The sequence below is a fragment of the Sardina pilchardus genome, chromosome 3 (genome assembly GCF_963854185.1).
Source record: "Sardina pilchardus chromosome 3, fSarPil1.1, whole genome shotgun sequence".
In the NCBI taxonomy this organism is placed as follows: domain Eukaryota; kingdom Metazoa; phylum Chordata; class Actinopteri; order Clupeiformes; family Clupeidae; genus Sardina; species Sardina pilchardus.
This window is the reverse complement of record NC_084996.1, coordinates 21622336-21632335: the sequence shown is the minus strand read 5'-3', so window position 1 is coordinate 21632335 and position 10000 is coordinate 21622336. Positions and strand designations below refer to the sequence as shown.

Sequence of the window (10000 nt, the reverse complement as noted above, 5' to 3'; positions counted from 1 at the left end):
TCTTCAGCACGTTAAACATAATGCATATCTCTCACGCCTGCCTCAGTGCAGTGGGTTGGCCCTGAAGGTGACACACACACACGCACGCACACGCTCATGCACACACACTCGCGTGCACACATGTACACACTCACACACACACACACACACACAAACACACACTCTTACTCTCTCTGCCTCACACATGCACACTCACACACACACACACACACACACACAAACACACACACAGACACACACACACACACACACACACACACACACACACACACACACAGAGATCCATAAATCTTTAGGCAACGTTGAACATTCATTCATGAGCAGCTGAGCGTGTTATAACTTGGCTGTTGTACTTGCTGGATTGTTAGTCTTGCTTTAAAGTTGTGCTACGAGTAGATGCGGTGTCTGCGATCTTGATAAATACAGATGTGAATGTCCTGTGTTCATGTAGTGGCACCATGTCCCCAGATATTTACCATGCAATGTTGCTGTTTTATAGATGTGTTTAGCAGGGACACTCATATAGCTCAAACAGCTATACTTTGTTTGAGCAAGTGACTTTTTCAAAGTGGACTGTTAGAAAGAGGACTGAGAAAGATGACCTTTACGCCTCAGAGAAGAGCGGTGAGATCACACACACACACACACACACACACACACACACACACACACACATTTATGCACTATGTTAATGCAGAGTAAAACACTGTTATTGGTAATTGGCCATCCATGGAATTTCTGGCGTGACCTTGGAGTCTGATATGAGCCCTTCACCACACCATTACGCATTATTTATGAGATCTGCTGACATTTAGGGGATACAGTGCAAGTTTCCTCTCCAGCTCAAGATAGATAATAACTCCACTCTATAAATACAGCCTGTAATCAGCCCTGCTGTGCTGCTGTGAATGGGAAAGTTGTTTAGGGGTTCACAATGATGACACATGGTATAGAACTCAGATCAATAAAAAAATGTTTTGCTGTTTTGAATTGCTGTCTAAGTGTAAAGTCGGAAATTGCAAAAGTGGCAAGAATATTGAACTACATTATATGAGCTAAAAGAGATTGTGCAGAGGCAGGTTCCCCATGCTGTGACAATCCGCACAATATGAAATGCCTTCAGCAGCACGCCACGCTAGCACTGCTGTCATACAGTACTTACAGTAACGTGGTGTCAGACCCAGAGGCCTTACAGTACCGTGGTGTCTAGGGTGACCAGACGTCCTCTTTTTCCCGGACATGTCCTCTTTTTGAAACCTAAAAATGTGTCCGGGCGGAATTTCAGAATCGTCCGGGATTTTTTTTATTCTAGCCTAACGTGTTTTCACCGAATTTGCATTGCTCTCTCTTTCATTCACATAGTAGGCTAATCACGCCCTCCACCTACAGTTCGCTTTGCATTGAGTTGAAGTGTAGAGCCTGACCTTAGAGCTGCCGTCATTGGTCGATATTCTCGGGCTAAACATTTAATTGGTTATTCACCTCATCAGCGCACACTTCCTTGTTTACCACTGGCAACGCGCAAAACTATCCGGCATCTTCAGCCATGCCGAAGCGCAAGTGCAAGTTCACTGACGAATTGAAACGTAATTTCCATATTTTTGTCTCGGTCGAGATCAATACGAAGCTGAGTGCCTGACCTGCAAAGCAGGCAGTTTAGGAGGACTGAAAAGTATCAGCCATTGGACAACTTTTCAACTTAAAAAATGTCTCATTTTGTGCAATTAGGTTTTATTTTTTCTTATTTTTGTTTTACCATTGTTGTGCATATACTTTACATTGTAGCCTACAAATGTATAGTTTGTTTTTGCACATCTAAAACGTTCAACTACAGGTGTTCAAAATAGCCTTTTGAAGCAGTGTTTTTCTGTTAGTGTTGGGCCGGCCAATAAAGCTCATTATCATATATCACCATGTATGTTGACACAAAGTATGAATGCACGTGTTCATTCCCCCCCCCCGCGCTGAAGTGTCCTCTTTTTTGCAAACTCAAATCTGGTCACCCTAGTGGTGTCAGACCCAGGGGCACTTTAAGCCGTTATGGGGAGGGGGGGTATTGGGGGTACTTGGCTCACTCAATGCTGTTGCTGGCCATTTCGGTGTCCTAAGCGAGTTGCTTTGTGGTGCCTGTCCCTCCATCCACAAATGTCATTGGGATGAAACTTTTAAATTACGGTATTAAAACATGCAAATGATAACTGAAACACCTAAAATGAGAAATGAAAGGTCTATAATTTACAGACCATTACTGTGTGTTTTTACTGTAAACATTCATTTATTAAGAAATGCTGTGTGACTTACGTTCTCATAATGCCCATGCCAGTGCTTGTCTACAAACCTTGTTTGTTAGAACCTGATAGCACAGTATTATAATAATATCGTCATAATGGAGTTGAATTTCACGACTCATAAGAATCCCTCAGGCTAAACAAAACCCTGATGCAGAAGACATGTTAGTCTTGCTATGCATCTTAATCATTTTGGGACTCGTATCAGGGTTTGTCAGGTGCAGACAATTATCCTGTAGGCTTATGCTCTGAGGAGATCCTGCGTCTATGTGGGGCTCTCCAGGGGCGTTTGTCTGCTGGAGTGATAATTGAGTTGAACTTCATGCAGACACATTGCTGCTGCTGCTGCTGCTGCTGCTTTTGATAAACAGCCGGTGACAGCAGGGAGAAGCAAACTAGCGCGGTTATTACGGAAATCACAAACTAGCGCGGTTATTACGGAAATCACAAACTAGCACGGTTATTACGGAAATCACAAACTAGCGCGGTTATTACGGAAATCACAAACTAGCGCAGTTATCACGGAAATCACAAACTAGCGCGGTTATTACGGAAATCACAAACTAGCACGGTTATTACGGAAATCACAAACTAGCGCGGTTATTACTGAAATCTCAAACTAGCGCGGTTATTACGGAAATCACAAACTAGCGCTGTCATTACGGAAATCACAAGGACTCTCCCGGGATGGGCGACACGCAAGCGCCTGGTCCACACCAGGGGTGCGTTTCTAGAAAAGTTAGCAACAGCGTTGTTTAACCACCGTGGTGCGACGCAACTTGCTATCAAACAACGACAGTGTTACACCTGTTTCCAGAAAGCATCGTACCTGTGTCGCAATTCGCTACCTCCGTAGTTCGAACACCGTTGTTCCAACAACGTTGTTGAGGACCCAGCGGCACATTTCATTGGTGGAAAAGGTGTCAACGTATAATACCCCACCCACTAGAAATGCTCCGTCACTGGATGCCTATCACTTGTCTTTTATAGATTCTCCTTTCCTTCCTCGATCCTCGTCCTCACTGAATGATAGGGCGGCAACAATGGGATAGAGGACCGAGGATCGAGGAGGGATGTTGAGAGGCACCCACTATGTGTCGACGAGTCTAATTTAAACCCAAAGTGATTCATGCTGGCATTATCATTGCTATCAGAAAAAAACGTAAACCTATGCAAGCACATGAAACAGTTTGCTTAAGCTGTCCAATATATGTACTTATTTGTGTGAAATATCTAAAAAATATCTGTACAAAATATATATGGCCTAGACTAATTACAAATTATCACAATACTAAATCGGTGTCTGGTGGTTCAGCTGTTGCGTGTCAGTACATTGCGCGCGCGGCCCAAGTTCGCATCTTACCTCTCCATGTCACTTTTGAGTAAGAGCAGGATACCACACACACAACAATAGGTTAGACCCTAAATATATTTAATTGCTTTACATTGAGTGGCCAGGAACACGACATCAGTTTAATAGTTCCACGACATTACTTATTAGGGTTATTTCCACGTTTCACTAGTCAGAAACAAAAGCATGTGTGATGCATACGGGAAAAGAACCTACGATGTTGTGATGATAAGCCACCTGCCTTAACCACTATACTAATGAACGGTGTGCTTGACCCGAGGGTTTGTCAATATCATAACAGTAGCCTACCAAAACGCAAACCAACACGCAAATGAACGCAAGGTAACACACGTAGCAAGAATGAGCCCAACGGTATTTTACTTTATATTAGCCTACAGTATAGCGCAATCATTGAGTCACGAGAAAACAACAACTTAGTGATTTTTGGTTGGGCGCTTGTGATTTTTGGTCAGGCGATCTTGCACTGACGACATCACCAACTGGAACTCCCAAGGTACGACACAGGTGCGACTGCCCAGGGGCAGTAGTTCAAACGACCAAACTTTGCGTCCTTGTTTGCGATTGAGAGTTTGAACTACCTTTTCTAGAAACACCCAATTCAAGAACGACGGAGCGAACTCCCAAGATTGCGACGCAAGTTAGCAAACGACGCTTTCTAGAAACGCACCCCAGAACGGGACGGATCATCTGACAAGTTCTCCCTCAGAAATACAAAATGGCTGAAGGAAGGGATGAAAGAGAGAAGGAGGGAGGACAGAAATAACGCAAACAAGAGGACACGTTTTCATGGGCTAAAGCTGAAAAAAGAGCTGTCTTTCAACAAGAGGACACATTTTCATGGACTAAAGCTGAAAAGAGGATTGTAGTAGGCCTATGGGATGGGAATAGGGTATGTTTCTGTTGTTCCTTTAGTTATGTACTGTATGGGCCCATCCAGAGTTATACAGTACTCCTTAGTTTTGGACTAGGATGTCGTTTGTAAGAGGGTTTCTCATTCAGTAATCTATTCATTCACTCATTCACTCATTCACTCATCTATCCATTCATTCATTCATGACAGAGGTACGTCTTGTTAAAGTCTCACTCAGGTATCTAGAGCAGCTACAGTACAGTAAGCAGTACAGTAGCTAACCTGTCTGCCCCAAAGAAAGAGGAAGAAGGATATCTTCAGTGGTTGGTATCACACTTATATAAACATGATCAGCTGGACACACACACACACACACACACACACACACACACACACACACTCACACACACTCACACACACACACACAGTGTGAATATGGCTGTGTGTGTGTGTGTGTGTGTGTAATTGACACCCATGGAAGTCACAGACTCTGAATTACCTCAGGATTCTTTGTAAATTGCAAAGGGAGTCTTTAGGCACAGACGTGTGCGCGCACGCACACACACACACACACACACACACACACACACACACACACACACACACACACACACAGCTTCATTCTTTGTCCCCTGTGCTAATTAATGTAATTTCACACATGCTCACGGTCAGTGTGGAGATGGAGACAGAGGACTCAGAGCAGAGCCGTGTGTGTGGAGAAGAATGTTGTTGCTTTGGGTAATGGTTTCCTTGGGGGGCTCTTTCACTGACGTAGCACAGATAACAGAAAGCCTGTTCCTGTCCAGGGATTCAATCAGATGATGCCTATCCTGGATAGCTCGAATTTGGATTGATTTAGTCTGTGGTACATTGAGCTTTTAAATATGCAGCCACATGAACAAAGGACTCAAATGCTCCCTTGATATGAGTCTGGGCAGGGCATATCTCTTCTGCAGTGTCTCTTCTGGAGATTCCTTTATTGAAGGCTGATATGTTTTATTTTATTTTATTTCATTTTATGAAAAATGTGTTAAAGTGGTAATAAGTGGAAGAGAGAGACGACAAGAGAGGGTTATGTCTCTTAGAAATGTTCCTTTGTTGAAGGCTAATATGTTTTATAGTATGTTTTTATTTCATGTATTCTTTATTTGTCTTTAACAGTGAAGAGGTAATGAGTGAAAGAGAGAGATGACAAGAGAGGGTTCAGGAAACAATCTCAAGTCAGATCTGAATCTAGGGGTGCCTCTCAACATCTCTCCTCGATCCACAATGCTTGATCCTCGAGGAGCGTTCCCACTGATCTATAACTAAAACTGGATAGACTATCCCATTGTTGCCGCCCCATCATTCTTTATGTAGATCAGTGAGGATCGAGGCCCGAGGACGAAGGGAGGACGTATAAAAGCCAAATGAGAGGCACCCTAGGTCTCCTTGACTGGGACTGGTTCAGGATGCCGACGCGACTGCTAAACTACGGTGTCTCTGAAGGACATACTTAGGTCTCGTTTATTATGATCAGATTATTCTCTACAGCGCTTGTGACCTCTAGCGACCTTTCGCTTGAGCACAGGTGACACCTGCAGGTCAAGCCCAGTGCTCCATTCTCCTCACGTATAGAGCCATCGTTGGATTACCGTTGCACAAAGCGGGCGCAGAGTAGACCCCTCTGCTAATCTGATCCTGCTCTGTGGACGCTGGCGCTCATCCACTCAGTCTGATTGGAACAGAGCGCAAGCAGCTTTTTTCATCAGTTCCTGAAATATCAATTTACTCATTGGTTTGGTTTTAATGTTGACAGTGGAGAGAGTCGGGGCAGGCAGGGGAGTGAGCGATGGGGTTAGGTAAGGTGAGGCAACTGAGGGAAACCGTTCTGGAGATCAGAAGGGACAGTCAGAAAGCTGGGCCTAGACTGATCATTTTCCTCAGTCTTGTATGTTATTAGCCTGACTCCGCCTGTCTATACGTACTTCAGCTCAATGTCTTTTCCCTACAGTACTCCGTCTGGAATAGCTTGATCCGCTCTCGTTTACTCCGGCAAGAGCACCTCCGACCAACCAGGGAACAGAGGGCATTCCTGAGAGTGACTACATTTAAGTTGCAAGCCTATCGTTACCGTACTTAACATGCATCATTATCAAACGTTAGTGATTGAACTCCAATGATTTCAAACTTCAGACAAGCATCCACCAACCAGGAAATACACGCTTGCCAATGGATCTAGCCAGGCCACAATCTCTGCCAAGTCAGAGGGTCGTGGTCTCCAGGTTGTTATGATAACTCGTACCGCATGCTCACACAGCACAGACATAATATGTTTAAAAAATAATGCGTCCCAAAATCTACCCCAATCTCATATATACAGTATATACCCCAATCTGTCCGTATCTGTAATGTTGACTGTTAATGTCTTCTAATCAGCTGTAGTGAGGATACTCAAACTGCAGGTCAAAGAACTGGTGAGGCCCGATAATAAAGTTCGTTGATACGGAATTTGAATTTGAATGCACCTCTAGTGACAGGAAGCCATGCTGAGACTGACGGACAACGCATGCTTCTGACCGGATTTGAACCCAGTTCATGAAGTCTAAAGTTCCTTGATACAGCAGACGTGTGTTAAAGGGGGGATGTGTGTGAAGAAGTTGCAAAAGTGAAAAGTGGGCACAAAATGTTCTTTGGGCCCTGACTTCTCTCCAGTGGCATGGCATGGGCTGCTCAACTGTGTTCAGCTGGTCATCTGAAAAACTGGGCTATTGTTTCATGCCTGACTCATTTGTATTACTGTGTCAGATTAAAAGCCTCTACTGAGTCTGCCTTGTACTCTACACAGCCAGTCCAGGCCATGGTAAAGTAAAGTGAAGTGAAGTTAGATGGAGAGAGAGAGAGAGAGAGAGAGAGAGAGAGAGAGAGAGAGAGAGAGAGAGAAAGAGAGATAGAGAGGAGGGCCTCAGCTGGCTGGGACACCCGCTCCGCTCTCCAGCGACCGGGGTTTGATTCGCTCCCCGAGGTCCTTTCTGGATCCCACCCCTGATCTCTCTCCCATTCACTTCCTGTCACTCTCAACTGTCACTATCACTTTTGGCACAAAAGGCCTAAAAATATACTTCAAAAAAAAAAAAGAGAGAGAGAGAGAGAGAGAGAGAGAGAGAGAGAGAGGGATTTAGCAGACCCTTATTTCCAACTGGACAGGCATTCACAATGATTTGATTCCAGCGTGTTTCTGAGGTGCTGATGCTACAGCTGCTTCCTGATGCTGCAGGGCATTCTGGGATTGACGAGAGAAGTGAGTGCATCTCATTAAACTTGGCTGATGATGAAATACTCGTGTAGGAGGACGAGATGGAAGCGTACGTTCCCACAGTATGTACGCACAAGCATAGAATTGCCCTTTGCCCCGTATCACAGACAGAACACAGTGTCTCATGATGTGAACCAGATTTGAGTGTGTTAGTGAGCACAGTGTAGAACATGTAGTCACAGCTGTTAGCTACACACCTATACTAAGTATTTCTCTTATGACAACTGAAAGATACATTTTCTCCACCCAAACCACAGACTGTGTGTGTGTGTGTGTGTGTGTGTGTGTGTGTGTGTGTGTGCGTGTGTGTGTGTGTGTGTGTGTGTGTGTGTGTGTGTGTGTGTGTGTGTGTGTGTGGTTATGTGTGTGTGTGTGTGTGTGTGTGTGAGTGTGAGAGACAGTCTAAGTGGAGCACAGGTGAGAGACGTGCTTTGTCTCGTGCCTGGATGCTTTGTCTCGGCCGTGCCAGGCTCAGAGTGATTACTCACAGATGCGGCGTGGTCCTGATGCAGGTGACTGTGATGAGTGATGCTGGATGCGCGTGATGAGATGAGGCTTCTAAGTATAGCCTGCTGGTTGGATGTGCTGGATGCGGTTGCCCTGACGATAGAACTCTCTCGTCACGCCGTTCTATCTACATCTGGCACACTAAGTGATTCATTGTAAAACTGTGAGGGAGAGGAAAAGAACAGATTTGATCAAGAAGATGAAAAGAATCAATTTGGGTTCATTTCAAATTCCATTATGAGATTCTCATTCAGTTTCATTCCATTTAGAACTCATGACTTCATTCAGATATACTGTAGATTTAGAAGGTGAAATAAAGGTGAAGTTTGAGTCACAATTGTGTTGACAGTACGTGTGTGTGTGTGTGTGTGTGTGTGTGTGTGTGTGTGTGCGCGTGTTTTGTCTGTGGGCGAGGTTATTGTGTGTCATCTCTGTGTCTCTAAGCTTGTGTGTGTGTGTGTGTTCAAGATTAGCAATAGCATATGTGTTAAAGTATGTGTGGGTGGAGTAGATATATAGTATATCACTGACCGTATGTACGTGTGGGAGTGTGTTTGAGGGCATCTATGTGTGTGTGGGTGCGTTTGTGCGTGTGTGTATGTGTGTGTGTGTGTGTGTGTGTGTGTGTGTCCACATATATGTGGGTGGGATTGAAAGTAGGAAGCAGGACATGAACAGAATCTCAACGAGTTTTCCCACAATCCTCCAGAGGCACGTGTCATCTCATACATCATTTACGTGCACAGTCCGTTGCGTATGTATGGTGTTAGGGAAGACAGGTGTCACACTCAGAACACACACAGGTGACGACTTACAGGACTTACAACGCTTACAGAAATGCAAAGGCCCCATCAAATTTTTTGGGCTTTTATGGCTTTAATCAGACAGGACAGTGTAGGGTGACAGGAAACGAGTGGGAGAGAGAGTAGGGGTGGGATCCGGAAAGGACCATGGGGCGGGAATCGAACCCGGGTTGCCGGCGTGCGGTGCAGGTGCCCCAGCCAGTCGCGCCACGACTGGGGCCGGCCCCATCAAATTTAACATCACTCTTATCGATAGTCATATGTCAAAGCTATATATTATGTTTAGATATTTTTTATTAGATTCTCCATTGTAGGAAATTATTTATATAACACCATAACAAGGCCATAACAATGCAGATATGGAGAGAAATAGAGCGAGAGAGAGAGATTCATCCCATCCTCCATCCTAAAGAAAGTAAAAAGGATGGAGGATGGGATGAATCAATGTTGCATTGTTTTATTGTGCAAGTTGCAATGATTTCTTTCTGTGCGTTGGCAACACTGCATCTACAGTTATGCTAATAAAACAATGTTGAACTGCAAGAGAGAAAGAGAGAGAGAGAGAGAGAGAGAGAGAGAGAGAGGACCATGTGAAGGGGGAGGGTTTGGAATGATAGAGAGATAGAGAGAGAGAGAATGGAACAGGTGAAGGAGGAGGGTTCTGAATGAGAGAGAGCAGCAGCATTAGAGGTAGAGAGAGAGAGGGTTCTGAACAAGAGAACACAGCAGCATTAGAGGTAGAGAGAGAGAGGGTTCTGAACGAGAGAACACAGCAGCATTAGAGGTAGAGAGAGAGGGTTCTGAATGAGAGAAAACAGCAGCATTAGAGGTAGAGAGAGAGAGGGTTCTGAACGAGAGAACCCAGCAGCATTAGAGGTAGAAAGA

At 44.6% G+C, this 10000-nt stretch overlaps 1 protein-coding gene across 1 annotated transcript in view; it reads left to right on the top strand.

Annotated features, from left to right (window-relative positions):
* The window catches only part of LOC134077063 (protein phosphatase 1 regulatory subunit 1B-like), a 17497-nt gene that overhangs the window by 3629 nt on the left and 3868 nt on the right, over positions 1 to 10000 (top strand). The gene's annotated exons all lie outside the window — the stretch shown is intronic.